Source organism: Salvelinus namaycush, chromosome 21 (assembly GCF_016432855.1).
Source record: "Salvelinus namaycush isolate Seneca chromosome 21, SaNama_1.0, whole genome shotgun sequence".
Classification (NCBI taxonomy): Eukaryota; Metazoa; Chordata; class Actinopteri; order Salmoniformes; family Salmonidae; genus Salvelinus; species Salvelinus namaycush.
Window position 1 is genome coordinate 39,848,361 of NC_052327.1, and position 21,508 is coordinate 39,869,868.

Sequence of the window (21,508 nt, forward strand, 5' to 3'; positions counted from 1 at the left end):
ATGCATATGGAGAGTAGATTCAACGGCACCATGCGCTCTATGGAAAACAACTGGAGTAGAATACACCTGAAATAAGAAACGAGGACCTCTGTCGTTTTACACCGAATTGCTATAAACCGGTAAGAGACAACATTGGTAAAACACCTTCACAAAAACATTCGTGTTAATCAGCTAATGTTAAGTTAGCCATGCTAGCCAACTTATTTCTCCCTCAGTGTGTGTGTTTGTTTTTGTTTGTGATAGCCTACTCGAATAGCCATAATGTATGAAAATCAAGAGGCACTTGCAAGCTACTTTAATCTTACATTAACATATTTGCATGAGTATGTAACTATCAGTTTGATATTTGTGTATTGTATGGGATGCATTCCATCACTATGATTTCCAAGTTGTACTAGCTCTAACAAGGTTCAAAGTTCAGGTGATTTATTTATGTCAGTCTGTGAACCCATCTGTAAACTGTAAAGAATGTTACCTTTGATTTTTATTTAAAAAAATGTACATTGAAATTATGATTTAGTGTGACATCTGTTAGGCCTAGGCCTAAGTGCTTGTTAGAGAGGTAAAGACATATAAAGTTAGTCTTAGAACTATTTATTAGTGCATGGTGTTTCTGATTTTGCCCATGAAAGAAATACTTTGCCATAGCAATGAGAGTGCCAGTTGTTGTACTGGTCTTCTGTGTGAAAACAGCAATCATTATTGTTGAGTGTCTAATAGAGAAGAATGTAGCCTAGGACAAGTTACATCCAGTATAAAAGCCAACTTCAATAGCTGGCTGTGGAATACTACCATTTAAGTATTTCAGCATTAGCTTCATTTAGTTGGCGCTCTGTTTGTGTCGTAGGCTTACAAGCAAAAAGCCTATGTTGTAACAGAAAATGTAGTGCTCTGTTTGTATTTGTTGTGTTTGCTTAAGCTACATTTATTGTAACATGAAATGTGATCTCTCAAGACATACAGTTTATAGTATTTTGAGGACAGGAAGTAGTGTGTACTATGCTGTAATGCTCTGGCAGCATTGTTTGTTTGATTTGTGTGCAGTGTGATGCCTCCAGCATCACTAATGGCATTAGGATCCTCTCTGTTGTGCTCTCCGCCATTCTGCTCCTCCCCAACTCCTCATAAGGAGTGTAGGTAACACTTTACTTCTGTAATCAAGAATATTGCCGTGCGAATTGAGCCATGTTTGTATCTTCCGTTTCTTTGGGAGCTGTACTTCTGTTTGGCCTAAACCCCAAAACACAATTTGATATGTTCATGGTGTATTTTCCCAATGAATTCCCTCCCTAAGTGTGTATTGGTTATTGTAGTAGTGAAACAAAATTGTCTGCCTCCTCCTTGTCCTCTTCCTCGTCCTCCCCTCTTCCTCCCTGAATCCCCCCAATACCTAATCATCTGTACAGCTGCTTCTCCATGGGAAAACAAAAAAGATTGTGTACCAGCTGGAGAAAGCACTTTATACACACACACACACACTCTCTCTCATCCTTAAACAACGTTAGCTGGGGTAGACAAAGTGCATTCCATTCATGGGCATGACCCCACACTGCGTACTCCCACATCAGTACACTCTCCAACTTCATGATGTCATTGTTGACCAGTCACACAGTAGGGGAAATATCCAAAGAAGGACTTCCTGTTCTCTTTGCCACAACTAGGCTACTCACTGGGTGCCTTTCAATTCACTCTCTTCCTCTGTCCCAGTCATAACAGTATGAAGTGTTAGTGTACTTAGACCTGCCTGTATTCCTACCACAACCTTATCAGAGCTGTGACTCACATGTTCTCCACTGATTGAAAGGCCGATAAAACATAGCCAAACCACCTTCTGGTTCCTCCTGTCAGCTCCAGGTTATCTCTACTGTCAGTCAGTCACTGTGCTTTACGGGAACACAATATTTACAGAACGTGCTGCTCATTGATCACACACAATGCCTCATTGTTCCGTTTCTGATTACAATGATCTATGATTTTGAAATGGCTGATGTCATACTAGGATGTTATAAGGCTACTCTTGTTAGGCCACATTAGGCTCATTAAAATAGTATGTCAGATCCATAGCTATTAGGCTATTTACCTTTACAATTCGATCTCGCCCCACAGAGAATGCTGTGAATGAACAAGACATAAACTTTTCTGATCCAGAAATCAAGCAACGATATTATTATCATGAATATATGCAATTAAATGTCAGTAGAAAAGCTATGAAAACAGAGGAAAATTTTGCGTTTGCTGCCCTTCCAGCTGTAGAGTTTGTAGCTTTAGTTGGCTCAGTGAGAAGACTTACCCAGCCTTCATAGCAACCATTTTTGTTAGGCCTAGTAACCAACGTTTTTGCATGAATGAAAGTACTGTATTTAGTTTTTTTGTCCTCAGATGGAAGGATTAAATAGTATGAATTAACTTATCAAAATTACATTACAGTTGAAGTCGGAAGTTTACATATACTTAGGTTTTCAACCACTCCATACATTTCTTGTTAACAAACTATCGTTTTGGCAAGTCGGTTAGGACATCTACTTTGTGCATGACACAATTCATTTTTCAAACAATTGTTTATAGAAGGATTATTTCACTTATAATTCACTGTATCACAATTCCAGTGGGTCAGAAGTTTACATACACTAAGTTGACTGTGCCTTTAAACAGATTGGACATTTCCAGAAAATGATGTCATGGCTTTAGAAGCTTCTGTTAGGCTAATTGACATAATTTGAGTCAATTGGAGGTGTACCTGTGGATGTATTTCAAGGTCTACCTTCAAACGCAGTGCCTCTTTGCTTGACATCATGGGAAAATCAAAAGAAATCAGCCAAGACCTCAGAAAAATAATTGTGGACCTCCACAAGTCTAGTTCATCCACAATTTTCAAAAGCCTGAAGGTACCACGTTCATCTGTACAAACAATAGTACGCAAGTATAAACACCATGGGACCACACAGCCTTCATACCACTCAGAAAGGAGACGCGTTCTGTCTCCTAGAGATGAACGTACTTTGGTGCGAAAAGTGCAAATCAATCCCAGAACAACAGCAAAGGACCTTGTGAAGCAGCTGGAGGAAACCGGTACAAATGTATCTATATCCACAGTAAAATGAGTCCTATATCGACAACCTGAAATGCCGCTCAGCAAGGAAGAAGCCACTGCTCAAAAACCGCCATAAAAAAGGCAGACTACGGTTTGCAACTGCACATGGGGACAAAGATTGTACTTTTTGGAGAAATGTCCTCTGATCTGATGAAACAAAAATAAAATTGTTTGGCCATAATGACCATCGTTATGTTTGGAGGAGAAAGGGGGAGGCTTGCAAGCCGAAGAACACAATCCCAACCGTGAAGCACGGGGGTGGCAGAATCATGTTGTGGGGGTGCTTTGCTGCAGGAGGGACTGGTGCACTTCACAAAATAGATGGAATCATGAGGAAAATTATGTTGATATATTGTAGCAAGAACTCAAGGCATCAGTCAGGAAGTTAAAGCTTGTTCGCAAATGGGTCTTCCAAATGGACAATGACCCCAAGCATACTTCCAAAGTTGTGACAAAATGGCTTAAGGACAACAAAGTCAATGTATTGGAGTGGCCATCACAAAGCCCTGACCTCAATCCTATAGAAACTTTGTGGACAGAACTGAAAAAGCGTGTGCGAGCAAGGAGGCCTACAAACCTGACTCAGTTACACCAGCTCTGTCAGGAGGAATGGGCCAAAATTCACCCAACTGATTGTGGGAAGCTTATGGAAGGCTACCCGGAACGTTTGACCCAAGTTAAACAATTTAAAGGCAATGCTACCAAATGCTAATTGAGTTTATGTAAACTTCTGACCCACTGGGAATGTGATGAATGAAGTAAAAGCTGAAATAAATCTTTCTCTCTACTATTATTCTGACATTTCACATTCTTAAAATAAAGTGGTGATCCTAACTGACCTAAGACAGGGCATTATTACTAGGATTAAATGTCAGGAATTGTGAAAACCAAATACATTTAAACTCAGTTTAAGGTGCATGTAAACTTCTGACTTCAACTGTATATATCTACCTCAATTACCTCGTACCCCTGCACATCGTCTTGGTACTGGTACCCTGTGTATGTAGCCAAGTTATGATTACTCATTGTGGATCTATTCCTCGTTATTCATTTTCTGTTCTTTTTAAATTTCTCTCTCTGCATTGTTGGGAAGGGCCCATAAGTAAGCATTTCACTGTTAGTCTACACCTGTTGTTTACAAAGCATGTGACGAATACAATTTTATTTTATTACAGTGCTATTAGGCTACACTGCAATAGCTCATTGATGGTTCATTTTGGGGATACATCTAATTTTGAAATAGACTAGGTGGTTTATCTATGCCTGCTGCTGTATCTGTGTAGCCTAAATATCCATGCTAGATTGAGATCCATGGAACAGCTATTACTAAAACCCTCATGCAGCAGCCAATACAGGGCTATTACAGAGCAGTTAATTCCTGTCAGAACTCCCCATTACCCACTTCAAATAAATCAATCCTAGCTGTTTAAACCTTTCTGTTCTGTCTGTGTACAGACACACACACACACACACTATATTGGTGGTTAATCAGCAATCCTGTCATAGTGACTGTCACAGCAGGGAAATAGGGCCATTTTCACATGGTAAACGCTTTGGCTCGGGAGAAATAGAGCATTTACCGCTGAAGGAGGGTCATTTAGTGGGCTGAGGCTGTGTTGTGAAACTGATTGTGCTCAAGTGTTGCTGAAAAGGTGATGGATGTGTGAGTTCAAATATATAGCAATCTTCTCTGTTCAGTCCATCTATTTCACACTCCCTAGGCCCTGCACATTAGCTTTTGGAAATCAGGGCTACTCTGTTTAACTTTTTGCGGAGTCTTCTCTAAAGTGTGCATGATCTCATTCTGGGCACAGCACTTTTCAGAAGTCAGTCACATTGCCTTCTGAAGTGCTAGTTTTGATCAAATGACATGGTACACCAGCCACCTGTGACAGTGTTATCATCAGCAGACCAGTCGACAGCACCAGAATGGTGACGTGTCAACAACCGATATAATGTGAAGTTCAGCTGTTTCAGAACATGGGACCAACTGAAACTGTAGCACTTAACATCCGGCTCACACAGTGGTGTACAGAGAGCATTGATCCTCTCAGCCGTGGGAAATACAGGGAGGATATGAGTCTCTTATCCTTAACCACTGATACAGGGTCAGAGATTTTCCCATCCTCCTAATAGTTAGGACTAAGTTTAGGATCCCCTGGGTAGGGTATGATGGCCCTAGATCTGTGGTTAAGGGCAACTTGTACCTCAAGCACAGTGGGGCTGTTGGGAGGTCAAAGGGCGCGATGGCAGGCGGGGGGTTCAAGTTGAGCTGGACTAGAATCCCCATCCCGAGCAGAGATGAGGAGGACAATGGAGAAAGGACAGGCTCTGGTCTGGTGGCCTCTTCACTGCCTGGCCCCTTTTGTCACTCACTGGCTTCCATTTTATCCCCCCTTCTTTCTCTCTGTTTCACTCTCAGTTTTTTGTTGTTGGTAATTCTGTCTCTCTTGTCTTTCCCTTTTTTAATTCTTACTTCCTTATTTTCTCTTTTTGTTTCTCCCTCCGTCTCTCGCTCTGTGTTTTTTCTGCTGAGGGAATGGCAGTCCTGCAGTCGTGACTTTTTTGTCTCAACACAATCGCCGGTGTTTGTCATTGGTCGATTTCTTTGAAAGAGCATTGGTCTCCAGGGCGACAGAGAATGGCGGCACCATTTCACTTTTCTCTCCTTCCCCACTCCTCCCCTCCATCGCGTTGAGTGTGTGGGGCTGTCATTCACTCTACTGGATCAGGTAGCAGTGTAACACGCGCACGCTTTCACAGTGACTGGGCTGTTTCTCTCTTCATCTTGCTCTTCTTTCACAGTGACTGGGCTGTTTCTCTCTTCATCTTGCTCTTCTTTCACAGTGACTGGGCTGTTTCTCTCTTCATCTTGCTCTTCTTTCACAGTGACTGGGCTGTTTCTCTCTTCATCTTGCTCTTCTTTCACAGCACCACAGAGATGCAGACAGACGGTTGGATTCTACTAAAGAAGGCGAGTAGTTTTGGGGCTTTTGTTCCCTGTTTTGGAAGTTTGCTTTGTGTCTTTTTCTGTTGGCTGTCTTTGTCAAACTGTTGTTTTCAGAGGGTTTGAATTGAAGTAAATAGTAATAGTCGTTTATGTCGTTCTAATTTCTAAGGCAGATTCTAACAAAAAACAAATGATTAATTTCGGATTCATTTGACAATTTAACGTTCTTTCTGTTCGCCTCTGTGTCATTCACATTGTCAGTTTTACGGCAACTGACTGATGGAAAATAATGTTATCGATATCTATTAAAGACATTACTCTGGTAACGACAAGAGCAGAGCAATCAGTATATGTCTAAAGGTGAATGCAGGTCTAACACTGAACTGGCACACACTTGTCTTCATGTCAGCTGAGGGTCAATTCTTCAAAGCTCCTGTCAGACCATATTTTATGAGTCAGAGATCTTTTGTTGATATTGTTGTACACCGCTGATGATGAATTAAGATGAGCGTAGGATTGCTTTTCTGTCTAGATTGGTGGTGGAGAGCCTTCCATGGGAAATGAAATGAACAGTCATTTTGTGTAAAGCTGCATTAGCCTTAAACATGGAACTTACAGTAGTCTTAATTTCAGTAAAAGTATGGAAAGAATTTGTATTGAAACTGTTGGCATGACAGTTGTGTCTGGTCTCAAGATGTGTGTCCTTAGTTAAACACCATTGGGTCGTGTAGTAGAAAAGGACCATAATATCTTGAGACTCCACAGCTGTGAGCTCTGTTTTTCTGGCTTTGTCCCAACACTGACGCACTCTTTGGGCTGTGTCTATGAATTAGGCCACTTTGTCACATTCTGACATGGCATCCGTCTTCAAGTGTTGTCCTCTTTCGACTGCCCTGCTCCGGTTCCACCAACCACGTGGCTTGCCCTGTGTTTGGTAACCATGGCAATGCCAGAAGCAGCGCTCTCGGCCACTCCCACAGGTGCACTATTGTCTTGTCTGTCTGATGGCCGGAGGATCTCCTGTTACACACACACACACACACACACACACAGTCAGGAGACACCTGTCGTGTGTGAGAGGTTATCTCTCATACTCAGAGCTGGGTTGCTGAGAAGAGAGCTTGTATTACTTGCCTGTCGTGTGAGAAAAGGATGTATGGGAAGGCTAATATACGTGAGGCAGACTGGCTGGACTCAGTGAGTCATTTTATATCTACTCAGGGTTTGAAGTGTGTTTGTATGAATCTCCCAAAAAGTAAGTGTGTGTGTGTGTGCTCACAGGAAGCTGTGGTGGAGTGTGTCATGGCTTTATCTGTAGACATTAATACTTGGCTGATGTAATCAAGAGGAAACGGGGACTGGGGCTGCGTTGTTGCTGCATGCCGCTATGTATGATGTCACTGCTTGCTGACCCAACAATCCTCACATTCCTACTGGTGATGTTATGCAAAGCAGGCTGGGCATGTGTGGGCTGCTGTGGGGGAGAGACAGAGGACCCTATGACCCTTCTATTAATTAGTAATCAGACACTCATGCACACACACAAGCGCGCACAGTCATTTATTCACACACACACATGTCCACTAGAACACACTCAAGCTCCAACTACCACTAGACAGTAATTATACTTTCAGATGTCTTGTCCTAGGTTATATTCAACCAGGGTTCCTGGAAATTCTCCTGGCTACTAGATAGTCTTTATGCCAGGTTTTGATGAACCCTTTTACATTAGTACTCTAGATTATGAGACATATATTGTGAGGATGATATCTGTAAAAGAGATGTGTACTAGAACAATGCAAGTCCATTATGTGAGAGGAGTAGTGTCATATTCCCCAGGCAGGCTGATGTGTGCAGGGGAGGGAAAGGGGAAGGTACACTGACTCACCCAGCCACCCCACTGCACACACAGCAAGATGAATCCTTTGATCCACGGAAGGGAAAGAGAAGTGGAGTGAAAGCCATTGGGACTTATTGTTCTAACAGGTGTTTGTATAGCCCTGTCTTTCCCCAGACATCAGACAGAGGAGAAAATGAAAAGAAAGATAGATTGACACAGACAGAGAGAGAAAGACCGGTAAAGGGAGAACCAGACAGAGACAGGGCGTCAGTGCCTACATTAGGGCGCCTCACACTCTGTCCCTTGTTTACCCCAGACCTCTGACCTCTAATCACCTGACTGGTCCATTCACCCTAACTGGCACTTCCTGCCTTTTATCATCATCATCAACCCCACCCTCCAGACCCTCTCTCCCTCCTACAGTCTCTCTTTACCTTTCTGTCTCTCTCTCCTTCTCTTTGTTTCTTTGATTGTTTCTGCCTAGTCTGTTTGTCACTCTCTAGCTCTCTCTAGCTCCTCTCTCTAGCTCCTCTCTCTAGCTCCTCTCTCTCTCTAGCTCCCCTCTAGCTCCTCTCTCTCTCTAGCTTCTCTCTCTCTCTAGCTGTAGCTCACTCTCACTCTATCTCTAGTTCCTCTCGCTCTAGCTCCTCTCTCTCTCACTCTAGCTCCTCTCTCTCTCTCTAGCTGTAGCTCGCTCTAGTTCCTCTCTCTCTAGCTCCTCTCTCTCTAGCGCTAACTCGCTCTAGCTCCTCTCTCTCTCTAGCTCCGCTCTAGCTCCTCTCTCTCTCTAACTTCTCTCTCTCTCTAGCTGTAGCTCACTCTATCTCTAGTTCCTCTCGCTCTAGCTCTAGCTCCTCTCTCTCTCTCTGGCTCCTCTCTCTCTCTCTAGCTCACTCTAGCTCCTCTCTCTCTCTCTCTCTAGCTGTAGCTCGCTCTAGCTCCTCTCTCTAGCTCTCTCTAGTTCTAGCTCCTCTCTCTAGTTCTAGCTCCTCTCTCTAGTTCTAGCTCCTCTCTCTCTAGCGCTAGCTCGCTCTAGCTCCTCTCTCTCTAGCTCGCTCTAGCTCCTCGCTCTTTCTAGCTCTAGCGCCTCTCTTTAGCTCACTCTAGCTCCTCTCTAGCTCACTCTAGCTCTAGCTCCTCTCTCTCGCTCTAGTTCTCTGTAGCTCTAGCTCTCTCTTGCTCTAGCTCCTCGCTCTAGCTCTCTCTAGCTCCTCTCTCTCTCTAGTTCCTCTCGCTCTAGCTCACTCTAGCTCTAGCTCCTCGCTCTAGCTCTCTCTCTCTCTCTAGCTCTAGCTCTCTCTCTAGCTCTCTTTCTCTCTAGCTGTAGCTCGCTCTAGCTCCTCTCTAGCTCGCTCTAGCGCCTCACTCTCTCTCTAGCTCCTCTCTCTCTCTAGCTCTCTCTCTCTCTAGCTCTCTCTCGCTCTAGCTCCTCTCTAGCTCGCTCTAGCTCCTCTCTAGCTCTCTCTCGCTCTAGCTCCTCTCTAGCTCTCTCGCTCTAGCTCCTCTCTAGCTCGCTCTAGCTCCTCTCTAGCTCGCTCTAGCTCCTCACTCTCTCTCTAGCTCCTCACTCTCTCTCTCTCTCTCTCTCTCTCTCTCTCTCTCTCTCTCTAGCTCTCTCTCTCTCTAGCTCTCTCTGTTTATTTGATAATCTCTGTCCATCTCTCTGTTTATATCCATCGTGAATTTCTCTCTCCATTACTTGCTTGTCTCTCTCTGTCTCTCTCGCTGTCTCTCTCGCTGTCTCTCTCGCTGTCTCTCTCGCTGTCTCTCTCTCTCTCTCTGTCTGTCTGTCTGTCTGTCTGTCTGTCTGTCTGTCTGTCTGTCTGTCTGTCTGTCTCTCTAGTCTGGCCTGGCGGTGTGTTTGTTCACAAGTGTGAGACCAGTGTGTGGCGAGGCGGTATCCCACACACTCCCACCACCAGAACTCCCAGAATGGAGAGGATCTGAGGGTTGGGGCTTGGGGTCAGTGTGTGATGTGAGCATACTGTTGACTTAAACCCTGACTGGCTTTTGTGTTCCACACTGAGGGGCTCCATGCATGACTGAGGGAGAGGGAGCCCTTCCCTGGCTGTGGGTTGACACTGGTCTAGACTGGATGACAGCAGAGGAAGAGATATAGGCTATCACGTTTGCTTCTCTCTTTCGTATTGTTGAACTGGTATGAACTGTTTTCATGCACAGACAAGACAATGGCCTGTTGTAGTAGTACAGATGAAATGAGGTGAGATTACGATGATTTCCAAATGAGATCATAAAGATAGACTTATATTATTCCTTGACTGTGACAAGTATCATGGCAGAAAACAAAGGCTTTGTTTCTAACTTCTGCGGGGTGTGCTATATTTAAGAGTAAACCATACAATGACCTAAGCCATCCAGACTTTCTCTATCTTCATGATACACAGAGCAGAGCTACAATGCAGGAGCAATAGTTCGACGCTGACCATAATGATATGGCTATGTTATACTTAGCTCTGCTAGGAACAAACAAAGTATTACTATTGCCTTGGTCTGGCTTACCCTGACCACAGCCTATGCCAACAAAAGTTCAGAACTCAGTGTGTTGTTGCAAACATGAGAGCAGTGCAGGCTGGGACATATTCAATTAGACAAGCAATGAAGCAAAATGTTTAGAAACTTATTGGACTGTAGTCACTTCTTCGTTTCAAAGTGTTTTCTCCTATTGGATCCTGTTGAACACAACGCTGTATTTTGCCTTCTGTATGTTTTAACCTCTGTCTGTCTGTCTGTCTGTCTGTCTGTCTGTCTGTCTGTCTGTCTGTCTGTCTGTCTGTCTGTCTGTCTGTCTGTCTGTCTGTCTGTCTGTCTGTCTGTCTGTCTGTCTGTCTGTCTGTCTGTCTGTCTGTCTGTCTGTCTGTCTGTCTGTCTGTCTGTCTGTCTGTCTGTCTGTCTGTCTGTCTGTCTGTCTGTCTGTCCCTTTCCTTTCCTTTCCTTTCCTTTCCTTTCCTTTCCTTTCCTTTCCTTTCCTTTCCTTTCTTTTCTTTTCTTTTCTTTTCTTTTCTTTTCTTTTCCTTTCTTTTCCTTTTCCTTTTCCTTCCCCACCTGTTGAAGGAGGTTTTCTGGGAAACAGTAGAACAAGAGAGGGAGGTCTCATCTCTGAAGAGGGGGAGGGGAGACGGTTGAGCCTTAGACTTAATGCTATTCAAGCCTGATGCAGAACAGTCAACAAGAAAGAACCTATCGGCTGCATGAGTCCCCCTGAGCCCACCTCCCTCCACAGGACCTATTGAAGAAGTGCCAGGAAAGAGAGGTCTATTTATCTTCCTCCTTCCTCAGATACTGACATCTTCCTGCCTTTTCTGCCCTGATCTACTGTTGGCTTATTGCTCTCTGGACAGATTTATGTGTGTCCTTAGTAAAGGTATTAAGTTATTATGGGCTCTGATTGAGGCCAGCGGAAGGGTGATCCAGGTTGTGGGTTTGGGAATGCTCTCAGTCTTTAGTGTCCTGGGACTGAACATTGAGCGGGAGGAAACGGGGCTGTATTGGGTTTGACTGCAAAGATGATGAAGCTTTTTAGACCTTATCTGTTCTTTCTTTGCCTTCTTTCTTTTTGCTTGATGCAAACTGGAGGGGGGGGGTTGACTGTGTTATAGAAAAGTAAGGTTTAGGGGGGTGATGGAGGGAGGGAGGTGAACCAGAATCAGGGTTTACAGGAGACATGGCGATTCTCCTTTAATCCCAGAAAGCAGCCATTCAACTTGCCATTGACCAGCTTTTCAAGCTTAATAATGCCAAAATATATTTGATACTTATCAAATAATGTTTTTGTTGAGCAACTATTGTCATTTCTGCCGTCATGGCTGATACGTACTTCCAAAAAAGGTCAAAATAAAAAGTTACATGCAACTGAAAAAAATCCTTGTCTGGAAAGAATCTAAGTATTGTTTTTGACCAAGTGTGCCAAATCCACCTCTTTTGCTCCTGCAATATTAGTAATGGATTTGAAATGCACACAAATAAAGCCTATCTAGAAATATACAATCACTGTAAAATTGTACCCTATATTGTCTACTTAATCTACTTACATGAAATATTATTGCATTCCGTGTAGCATTTGTGAAACAACAGATTGATATGACTTTCATACACTATTGTAGGTGGTAAAATCAATGACCTTTCCAGCCAACCTGTGCTTGGCAGTAATTCCAATTTCATTGGAGGTGGATTTGGTGCATGCGCACTTGGTAAAAAAAACAGATTCTTTCCAGACAATAAATGTTTTTGGTTGCATGTAACTTTTTATTTAAAAATAAATAAATACATTTGGAAGTACGCACTGACTGTAACGACAGTAATGATAGTTGCTCAGTGAAACTCAATTTTTTGGTAAGTACAGAATGTATTTTGACATTAAGCTTGAAAAGCTGGTGAAAGGCAAGTTGAATGGCTGCTTTCTGGGCTTGAAGGAGAATTGCCATATGTCTCCTGTAAACCCATATTCTGGTTCAGGAGGGAGGTACCCTCAGGAATGCCTGGAAGGGGACCGTGAAATCTCAAAGCCTTCAGATTAATCCTTACATCACATCTAACTCACCTTGCCCTCAGCTCTCATTGGCTCTGTTTGACTTTTGGGATTTACCAGCTAAGTAGTTCCTAATCGTAGGGAAAAAGACTGACTTCTCGATATTGCCCTTTTAAAACTTTACTTCCCTCTGGCACCTTCTGCTTTTCTCACCCAGGTCATCAGCAACGGAACCTCGAGGGTTCTCTCCCTTCACTGTAGTTCCAGTCAGAAGTGGAATACTGTGTGTGTGTGAGAGAGTATTACTGGATCTGTTGTGGATCTGACCTCTTAAATGTGTCAAAAGCTTGTGTCCGTGGACAGAAGTGTCAGATGTGAGCAAACTCTGAGGGGTCCATAGTTCAGGCTGAAGTAAAAAGCGAAGCCTGGTTTATATGGTTTCATTAAGTTTGGGGGACATATATGGGTTATTGCAAGACAAAATTGCCCCATTATTTAACATTTTAGTCTCAATGAGTCTGTTTGTGAATGTGTTTAGTTAAAGACTGTTATGAATCATGTCAGTTCAGTCTTGGTAAATTAGACTAATGCTCAGGTTGTGTGTTGATTTTTAGTGTGTTTACCCTAAAGGCCTTAGGATGTCCTGCCGTGACAATACCAACACAACATCTATTTGGCCTGGCACGGCTCCAAATACAGCCTTAATAGCTTAGCAGGAACCACACACACGCATCTGATTGTTTTGAGGGGTTTCCCTGTTTCTTTGTGAAACAGACTAGGCTATATCCAAGAGAGGGCCTGCTGTCTATTTGAAGGGCCTGCTTTACTGGGATCCTCCTGAGTATCAGTGACCAGCCCTGGGGTTTTGGGTTGGGGAGACGGGAGAGGCAGAGGGAATCATGTAGTATGGGAGCGCAAGAGAGATGGAAGGAGAGCGAGAAGGAGAGAGAGAGAGAGAGTGAGAAAGGGATGAAGAGAGAGAGAGAGAGAGAGGTGTTAATGGAAAACAGGCCTCAGCGCCTGCTGTGATGCTCCCACACACAACCATTGGTAATGCTAGGCTCTCTGGTGTGTGTGTGTGTGTGTGTGTGCGTGCGTGCGTGCGAGATATTCTGCGCTTATTCCAGGAACAGAAACGGCAAAGTTTGAATTTGGGCCTGAGTGTGCATTAGTCAATGTGCACAAATGATCAGTGTGTGTTCTGTGTTTGTCCTATTTCCCTGTTGTGACAAGATTGGTGATTAACCATTGTGTGTGTGTGTGTGTCAGAGGAGGCTGGTGGGAGGAAGGGCACATTGTAATGGCTGGAATGGAATCAATGGTATGGTACCAATTATATGAAAACAACGTGTTTGACTCCTTTCCATTAATTCCAGCCATTACAATGAGCCCGTCCTCCTATAGCTCCTCCCACCAGCCTCTGGTGTTTCTCTGTAGCTGGTGTGGATATTGAGACCGTTGATTCCAGCAAATGACACAGTGTGTTACTGAGAATGAACGAGGTAGGGGGAGAGGGAGAGAATACTCTTCTACTCCCAGTACCTGAGGAGGGGGAGGGGGATGCCCTGTCAGCAGCGTGTGTCAGGGCGGGGTGAAAGGGGAGCGACTGGGAGGGTGTGTTTCTGTATGTCAGAAAGGGAAGGGTGAAGAGGGAGGGGTAGAGAGAAGGAGAGTTCAGCAGTCACTCAGATCTTCCTGAAGCAGCCATTGAACGAGTGACGGAGAGAAAGAGAGAAACAGAGGGGGACAAAAAAGAGAGAAAGGAAGAATGAGAGAAACAGATGAGTAGCAACAGACCGATCTGTTTAATCCCCAGCCACCTTGTCTGACTCGGACCCCAGCTGGACTTTACACACTCACTCACTCCTGCGCTGGGACTACACTTCCTGATCCCTCTCTCCAGAGCCCGGAGGCGCGAGTGGAATCTACCCGAGAGAAGGACAGCGAGAGAGAGAGAGAGCTGTTAAGGAAGACATTTCCACACCTGGTGAGTGTGGCATATGTTGCTCTGGGAAAAAGTGTGTGTGTGTTTCTCTGAGTGAGTGTGGGTTTGTGTGAGGGACTTTATATGAGTTTGTGTTCAATGTCCCTGACCAGGCTACTGTGTCTTTAAATGTATCTGTTGCTGCTAGGCCCCCTCTGTGGCACAACTCAAACCTGTTAGGGGGAAACTGTCTGCCTGACCTGTGTGTGTGTGTGTTTCTGCATGAATGTGTGTGTGACAAGGCATGATAAGGCCATGGGTATCTCTTTCCACAGCCTGCACGTCAGCTCTTTTTACTTTCGCAGATTAAAGATTCATTTTTGGAGGGCACGCGCAGAGTTCACTCACTGCCTATACAAAGCTTATTTAACTGTTAGTGTGCTACACATTCTAAAATATTAACTTATTATCCTAACCTGTTTGTGTGTGTTTTTAGAGTCTGTAGTTGTTGTTCAACCATGTGGATTGATTAGGGAGCCCGAGATTTTATTGTCTGGCGTACTCTGAGAGTAAATAGCCATACTTCGTGTGTGTGTGTGTGTGTGTGTGTGTGTGTGTGTGTGTGTGTGTGTGTGTGTGTGTGTGTGTGTGTGTGTGTGTGTGTGTGTGTGTGTGTGTGTGTGTGTGTGTGTGTGTGTGTGTGTGTGTGTGTGTGTGTGTGCGCGCGCGCGCGTGTACATGTAAGTGTGTGAGATGGTTGCGGAGGGAGGGACGTAAATGTATTTAAACTCGAGCACATTTTCAACCAACTGTCTCCTCAGTCAGTAGATTTTTTTTGTTTTTGACATTTAGAGAAAGTTTGTGACAATTGAAAATAGATGTGATAATTGAAAATAGACTACTGCGGTGTGTTTCCAGCTGGATGTAATGATGTCAGACCCCCAAACAAGAAACCATGGTGTCTAAATTAAAATGAAGTGGTAGAAGTGTTTCCATGAACCATTTAGACAAACTGTGTATTAATAAATTGGCAACAGCCAGTCTGCCCTCCCTCCTATAGGTTTCATGTCTCAGAAAGAATTGACTAATATTTGTGTGTACACACACACACACACACACACACACACACACACACACACACACACCTACAGTATGGTTAATTTCCCATTACATTGGGCTGGGCTGGGTGGAGCGTACTCTGAGGGATGGCTGTGTTCACTGCGATGTTATATTTAATGGCCTTTTTATTGCTTCACTACACCTGGAAAAGCATGGCCCCTTTTCTCCTCCTCTGTTATGAAGAGTGTGTGTGTGTGTGCATGCGTGTGTGTGTCTAGCTGTAAATTCATGTAATGTAGTCTTGCTGAGCGCAGTTAGTTCATTCTAACTGATGATGTGGGTGTATAAAGTGACTGTCCTCATGCTGTGAAGTGGCTCTGCCTGTCATTGGTTACCTACTGCAGGTGGTCTCAAAGCAACAGTATGTGAATGTTTTCATGAGGGAAAGTATTACTTGTTTCTTGTCTAGGTGTGTTAGAGAGAGTGAATGTGTGTGTAATGTGATGGACAGACAAACAGTGTGTGATCTATCAGGAAGGAGAGTGCACTGCGTGATTTAAAGATCGATCCAGTGCTGTTCTCCTCACTGGCACTCTTCTACCTCTCTCTCACAGACAGACACTCAGACACCTGTATATTTCATTATTCTAATCTCTGTCTCTGTTTCTCACTCACTCACTCACTCACTCACTCACTCACTCACTCACTCACTCACTCACTCACTCACTCACTCACTCACTCACTCACTCACTCACTCACTCACTCACTCACTCACTCACTCACTCACTCACTCACTCACACTCTCTCTCACACATATGTTCACCCAGGCCCTAACTGGGTGGCAGGAACCAATAGCTTCCGGTCTGTTTGTTTCTGGAGGAAAATGTTTGATACCAATTGCTGCATGTTTGCCTTCGGTCAACCAGTTAGAGAGAAGTTCTAATGGAAAGTCCCTGGCAGTTTGGCTGTGGTCATTTAGTACGGCAGTGAAAGATAACCTTCTGGGCCCTCTGAAAACCTCTAGATCAGAGGTCAGACCAAACTCCCTCACTGTCAGACTACATCCTGATAACCCACACACCTCAGGATTTGTTGCTACTGACAACAAAGTCTACCTGAGTGACGGTGATTTATGCTTTCCACTGCACTGTCAGCTTCACCCCTGGCTCTGTCTGTTTCTTACTGCTTCACCTCTTTCATCCTGACCTGTTTGTGTGTGTTCTGTCAAACCTGCTTGGCCTCAGACTTCTAGGTTGATCTATATGATCCTGACCTGTTAGAGTTGACAGTGTTGCCAAGCCTCCGGACACCTGTGAACGTGGAGGCGAGGGGCAATGTGTGTGGGTGCGTGTAATGAGATTTATCTTGACGCAGCCTGTCTTGTGACCGTGGCAATGCAAATATCCCACAATCCCCTGGGAGAGTCGTGTGATGCCATACGTAGACATGGCAATGGGGTGTTGTGTTTGAGGAGCCATGTTGACTCACAGCATCTTACAAAACCATAAATAAGGCCGGTCTCTCTGCCAGGGGAGGGCCTGAATACACACACGTACATACATACACACACAGGGGCCTGAGAGAGGGGCTTTTGGCACCAAGCAGAAGGCAAGCTGTGAAGGTTTCTAAATCTATGACTAAGGGAGTAGAGGCAGGTGTTCTTGACAGTGACTTGCCTCCAATCAGTTGGAAGACGTTGCTTTAAACTGAGATCTATTATCTGTGAACATCATAGAAGTATGTCAAAGTTGCCTCCAAGAACAGGTAATAGAAGTGAAAAGCTCAAATCTAACTTCTTCAGCCCTCTCAAGATTGACCATTAGGAGGGATACTAGGTCAAAACGGACTGAAAAATCAGCACCTAGGGACATTTTCTCATCCTATAGTAGTACATGGTAACATCCAGGGCAGCCTCCGTCCACTGATACACACAGACATAGTCAGACTGGTTGGCATTCCTCAGGTTAGGGACTGTGCACTTTCAACACAGTCTCAGCACACTCTGGTGCTTCACTTTCACAGCTCAGGATCTTCCATGGGTGAAGAAGACTTGTTGTCACTTTGAACAGTGTTCTATTTGGTTCTTAGAGCTGTATGTAAACCCCTATGCTCACCACAATGTGATGCAAAGATCTCCCTGTCATGGGGATTAATGGATAAGGCCCTGTTCTCAGTGTCTTGACTCATCCCTTTGTTTAGTTAGGGCGCTTGTTTTACATTTGGCCTTTTCCCACTGACATATGTTCTCTTGACTTGCTCAGTAGACTCTCCATGTTGCTCTGTGGACTGGTTGTACCACCATAAACACACTGTTAGGAGAGTTTCTCTTTGAAATATTGAAATGTGTCTGAGCTGTGTGTGATAAAGCACATCCTGAATGGATACCAGCCACTAGAGGTCTTCACGGATACTGTACCCAAATACCCGATCTGGGACCCAGAATTCGAAATAATGTCAAGGATGTGGGTTGGATCTGATATGATTGTCACAGGTCTCGGGTAGAGGTCGACTTCCCAGCCGATTTCAAGTTTTCATAACAATCGGAAATCGGTATTTTTGGGCGCCTATTATTATTATTTATTTTTTTACACCTTTTATTTAATCTTTATTTAACTAGGCAAGTCAGTTAAGAACACATTCTTATTTTCAATGACGGCCTAGGAACGTTCTGCCTCGTTTAGGGGCAGAACGACAGATTTTTAACCTTGTCAGCTCGGGGGATCCAATCTTGCATTGATTACATTGCACTCCACGAGGAGCCTGCCTGTTAGCGAATGCAGTAAGCTAAGGTAAGTTGCTAGCTAGCATTAAACTTATCTTATAAAAAACAATCAATCAATGACTGTCATTGCTCCCATGTGTACTTAACCATAAACATCAATGTCTTTCTTAAAATCAATACACAAGTATATATTTTTAAACCTGCATATTTAGCTAAAAGAAATCCAGGTTAGCAGGCAATATTAACCAGGTGAAATTGTGTCATTTCTCTTGCATTCATTGCACGCAGAGTCAGGGTATATGCAACAGTTTGGGCCGCCTGGGTCTTTGCGAACTAATTTGCCAGAACTTTACGTAATTATGAGAACATTGAAGGTTGTGCAATGTAACAGGAATATTTAGACTCATGGATGCCACCCGTTAGATAAAATACGGAACGGAATAAACGTTTTGTTTTCGAGGTGATAGTTTCCGGATTAGTCAAAGGTATTTGGTTTAGAGAGAAATAGTCGACGCGTTATAATTCCTGTAATAACTTGCGGCTGAATTTGAAAGGGGTTCCTTCGTTATTTTACCGTTCATGTCTTCCATAGAGAATGTCTTGATCTACTTCAAATAAGGTCTGTGTTTCGTGCAGGCTTAAACCGCCTCGACGTTTTGATACCCGTGTAAATCTCACTAGGATAAGGTAACGTTTGTCAACATATTTTCATAAATCCACTCTACAATTTTCGCTTATATTTAGCCAATATTGATCAGAGTTACCTTGTCCTATGGATATCTACACAGTTATACAATTGGCACGGTGATGTAAGCCTACACGAAACACAGACCTTATTTTAAGTGAATCTAAAAATATCCTATGGAATAAATGAAGGAACCGCTTTTCAGATTTTGCTAGGTTTCATGGGAATTATGACTCGCACTTTGGTTGTCAATTCTTACCATGCCCATTATTAAAATAGGATTTCCTGCATATAGAAATTAAAGTTTTTGTTTTCAACATTCATCACAGGTAACTTAAACTCTATTTTTATTCAAACAGTTGAGAGTATTTGTCTCCTAAGCAGACTCTTCAGTATCATTGTCACTTCAGAGCTGTGTGCGTGTGTGTATTTATGTATTATATTAAGTTAAAATAAAAGTGTTCATTGTTCATTCAGTATTGTTGCAATTGTCATTTACAAAAATGTGTGTGTGTGTGTGTATGATATATATATTTTTTAAATAAAACGGCCGATTTAATCGGTATCGGCTTTTTTTGTCCTCCAATAATCGGTATCGGCATTGAAAAATCATAATCGGTCGACCTCTAGTCTCTGGTATGTGTAATTTTAACTGACTTGTCCGGAAGGGCCCTTGCATTTCCGAATGAGACTCGCTCTCTACTGCAGCAGAGAGAAATTGTATAATTTATGCTGCTGCTCTTGCTTTTCACGAGAGTGGAGCGTTGATGTTGGCCAATCCTAAATCATCAAAGCGGCAATATGGTACAGTCATAGAGCCTCGCTCCATGTGTGGCAAAAGTTAGGAGATTTCTAATGGAATTAAAATGACGGAATTAAAAGTTAAAGGAGAAGGATCGGCTACAACGACCAAGAGCCAACAGGTAGGCAATCTGCTTCTTAATATTCTGAATGGAGTTGTTGTTATTTGCAACTGTAGGATGAGAAGGCGCATGCACTGAAGCCTCAGTTATCCCAGTTAGTCAGCCTAGTTAGTTAGTTTAATAAATCCTCTCAGGGATCGGCGTCCCACTAGCGGGACAACTTCTGATGAAACTGGAGGGCGCGCAATTCAAATAAATAATCATAACAATTATGGATATTAAACATTTAGGTACATACAAGTGTCTTATATTGGTTGAAAGCTTAAATTCTTGTTAATCTAACTGCACTGTCCGATTTACAGTAGCTATTACAATGAAAGCATGCCATGCGATTTGTTTGAGGACGGCGCCCCACATCAAAATATTTTTCCGCCGGCACAGATTTCATAAATTCACAAATAGCGATTAAATATTCACTAACTTTTTGAAAATCTTCCTCTGATTTGTCATCCAAAGGGTCCCAGCTATAACATATACTGTCGTTTTGTTAGATAAAATCCTTCTTTATATCCCAAAAAGTCTGTTTAGTTGGCTCCATCGATTTGAGTAATCCACTCGTTCAACATGCAGAGAAAGGAATCCGAAAATCTACTCCTAAACTTTGTTTCAACAAGTCAAAATCCGTTTCTATTTATTCCTCAGATACCCTAAAATGTAATCAAACTATAATATTTCTTACAGAAAGAAGTATGTTCAATAGGAAACCGATTTTTAGCATGTGTGTCTGGTCTTAATGGTGCGGGAAAACATGAATTTCCAAGACTGTGTCCCTGTACTAAAACTGATATTTCTTATTCATTTTGGAGGTTACAAGCCTGAAACCTTGAACATAGACGGCTGACACCTAGTGGAAGCCATAGGAATTGCATCCTGGGAGCTAGAATTGAGTATGCCATTCGAAGACCATGGTCTCTCCAAAAAATTAAATTCTGGTTGGTTTTTCTTTGGGTTTTTCTTTGGGTTTTCTCCTACCATATCTATTGTGTTATACTCTCCTCCATCAATATTTAAACACTTCTCCAAACTTCAAAGTGTTTTCTTTCCAATGGTACCAATTATATGCATATCCTGGCTTCAAGGCCTGAGTAACAGGCAGTTTACTTTGGGCACGTCATTCAGGTGGAAATTGAGAAAAAAGGGGCCTAGCCCTAAGAAGTTTGACTAGCTTCTGGTCCCGGTTTGATGCAGTGCAAGACAGGTACTACGTATTCATATTTAATGATAAATAAACTAGCTATGGCAGCTATTAGCCTACTATAGCAAGAGTTGGCTTGGTTGGTTGCTGTCTCTTATCTCTCCCTCCCTACTCCCCATGTCACTTGCTCGCAGCACTGCCCATCCCCCGCCTGCTAGAGTGGCACCTCTCTCCCTCTCGCGCTTTATCAGCTCCGGCTAATAAAGTAGCTTAAAAAAAAATTCTGCCTCTTTCGTCACTCTGATCGGACCGGGTCTGGATCCGACCAGGTTTATACGGAACGGGTCTAGTTGGCCTCGGTTCCGTTCAGAAATGTTTTTATTTATGCAAATCAGGTCCGGGTGGGAAAACCCCATGTCCATTTCGGAACGGGTCCAATTTTTTTAACCCTTGAAGACCTCCAGCAGACACACACATAGCAGAGCTACCCCCTCCCCCCCCGCCCCCGTAGTTCCTGGGGGTTGAGATATCTTCCCTAGGAGAAATCAATCTCAACAGACTGGCTAGTGTCAACTATGGACCCCTGACTATGTGTGTGTGACTGTCCGTGAGTGCTTGTGTGTGTTTATGGTAAGTGGGGTGAAAGGGAGGTTTCTAGGGCTGGACAGAGCGAGGCAGATATATAACCCTGCT

The 21,508-nt window shown here is 43.4% G+C and overlaps 1 protein-coding gene across 3 annotated transcripts in view; it reads left to right on the top strand.

Annotated features, from left to right (window-relative positions):
- The window catches only part of LOC120066372 (ras association domain-containing protein 7-like), a 68,205-nt gene continuing 46,697 nt past the window's right edge, over positions 1 to 21,508 (top strand). Inside the window, exons 1-2 of one of the 3 annotated variants that reach the window (XM_039017694.1) lie at positions 1 to 119; positions 14,184 to 14,354. The gene's annotated coding sequence lies outside the window, so the exon portion shown is untranslated. Of the gene's footprint in view, positions 120 to 14,039; positions 14,355 to 21,508 lie in introns of those variants that run through there. The other 2 variants (XM_039017695.1, XM_039017693.1) reach the window with 2 other exon arrangements.